This window comes from Prionailurus viverrinus, unplaced genomic scaffold, assembly GCF_022837055.1.
Source record: "Prionailurus viverrinus isolate Anna unplaced genomic scaffold, UM_Priviv_1.0 scaffold_104, whole genome shotgun sequence".
In the NCBI taxonomy this organism is placed as follows: Eukaryota; Metazoa; Chordata; class Mammalia; order Carnivora; family Felidae; genus Prionailurus; species Prionailurus viverrinus.
The window spans coordinates 85001-87460 of NW_025927494.1; positions in this window are offsets into that span (position 1 = coordinate 85001).

The following is a 2460-nucleotide window of genomic DNA, read 5'->3' on the forward strand; positions in this document are numbered from 1 at the left end:
TCCCCCGACTCAGAGGGGGGAGGCGCAGGCCGCGGTAGGCGAAGAGCGGCGCTCGGCCCCACCGCGGGGCCGACAGACCTCCTCTCGCGCGGGAGAGAAGGCTCCGCCTAACACGCACAAGGGCATGCAGTCACCCCCAACACGGGTGGCCACTACGCGCACAGGAGGGGCAGCGACTGGGGGGTTTCGGTACCCCAAGGCACCCTCTCGGATCGCTAGAGAAGGCTTTCTCACCAAGGGCGCGTCGCCCCCCACCCAAATTCGTCCCCCCATCGGGACCCGCCAAACAAAAGGCGTTTCTTCCCGGGGCCGCCAGGACCCGGGGCGGGGGAGAAAGGTCCACGGCAACGGATTGACACAGGGCATTCCAGAGCATTCGCGGTCAGGGCCCACAACGAGGGCCGCCTGCCTTCCCCACGCGCGCGGTTGCTCGTGTCACCGCCCGGAAGGAGCGCCGCGCCTCCAGGTGAGGCCCGAGAAAAACCGAGGCGAAACACCAGCAGCAACGCGCTGGGCAAGAAACCGACAAGTCCTCGCTCAGAGGGGGTTTTGGCCAAGCGCCACGGCGCCGGCTCGGCCCGCCACGATCACTCAAACTCGCCCCACCAAGTCAGTCCCCCACACCCTCCGGGCAACAGCGGCCGTTGCAGGGCGGGGACGACAAGGCGCCCGCTCCCCACAGCAGGGGGAACGGGTGTGCCTCCCTTCACCGATTCTGCCACCCGCCCACCTCGGGCATCTCCGCCAACGGCGGCGACCCAAAGGGGGTCCGCTGGGAACAGGGAACGGCGCCACCACTCGGCTTCAGGCACCTGAGACGACCTGGAGCGCTCCAGGGGCACCACGGAGGGCCAGGCGCCACGCGCTCAGCACGCCCAGGCGGTGAGCAGCGTGGCATCGGGTGCGGCCCCCCCCACCACGGGGAGGAGGCCACCCACCACACACAGCCAGGAGAGGCCAGCGAGAGTGTCCGCTGCGTCAGCTGACCCCAGTCCCGCAAGCCACGGGAGGCCGGGGTCGGGCCGGAGTCCGCACCCCTCTGCACCCCCCTGCACCGCCCACAGGCGGGAAGGAGGAGCATGGGGCCCGCAGGCAGAACGAGAAGAGCGGCCCCACCCGCCAGGAGTGTCCGTCCCTCGTCTGACACGGCTTAGGCCCGGCCCGGGAGAGCGCGAGATCACCACATCGATCGGTTACCGCCAACACAAGGCAGTCCTGGGGTGAGGGGGGGCTGGGGAAACGCCCAGCGAGGACAGCGACCAGAGGAGGGCCTGCTTCAGCCTCGCCAGCACCCCTCCCCCACCTCTCCCAGGGAACAGGCAGCCGGACAACCCACAAGGGAAAAGGGGAACGCCTGACACGCGGCACGGAGCCTTGCAAGGGTGGGTTTGTCACGACCGCGGCCGGGTGCCCGCAGCGGGGGGCGCACAGGGTAGAAGACCCACGCCGCCTCCCCACGCTGCCCTCGGGTGCCAGAGACCGGAGGTGGCACCACAGCCTGGACCACACCTGGATGCACAAGAGCCGGCACGCAGGCCCAAGGCAGACGGCTCGAGCAAGCAGGCAGGCAAGGGCGGAGTCGGGTCCGGCTCAGCGTCACCACCAAGCCCGGAGCCACGCCAGCGACGACGAGGCCCAAGTCTCTCTTACAGGATGACAACCGCCACATCAGAACGTGTCAGCACCTACCTGGCAGCAAAAAGCACTCCTTTGAGGAGACAAAAATAACCGCGTTGGCAGGCGGGGCCGAGCCACAGGTCACTGGGACCTTCTGGGACCCTGGCCCGGCCACGGGCCCCAAGCATCTTCCCATCGCCGCCAAGCAACCCCCCCCCCCCGGAAGTCCCCGGGGGCCATCTGGTCGACCCCAGGACCGACCGACCGACCGACCGACCGACCAGGGAATCGCGGGATTGGGAGGGGAGGGGCTGGCCGGGTAGGCCCTGCCCCGTTACACGTTCGCCCGTGCACGGGTCGTCTCCTGGTCGGGACTTAGAAAAATAAAACACTCCGCGCTGTCGCCTGCGGAAGCCTCCCCGGCCCTCGCAAGACCGGCCCCGTGCCAGTCCCCGACCCCCGGCTGGGACTGTTTTGGGGGGGGTTGAATTCCGCGGAGGCGCCCCCGACGGCGGGACCTCAACGGGGATCGCGGGCGCGCCGGCGTTGGCGCCCTATACGGGCCTCCCCTCGCGGCCCGGCCCGGTCCCCAACTCCGCAGCGGGCCTCGGAAAATCTGGGGAGAAAATCGGGTCCAACGACCGGGAGCCCCACGCGTGCCCCCTCCCGGGCCCACGGCGCCCTCCGCGGGCTTCCCCTCAAGGCTCAGGACGGTCCTCACCGGCCCAGCCCGGCCCGGCCCGGCCCAGCCCGGCCCGACCGCGACGCGGGAGGGAAGACAAAAGACGCCTGGCAGGGAAGGACCGACGAGCGACCGACGTGGCCACAGTCTCCGGGTGGCGG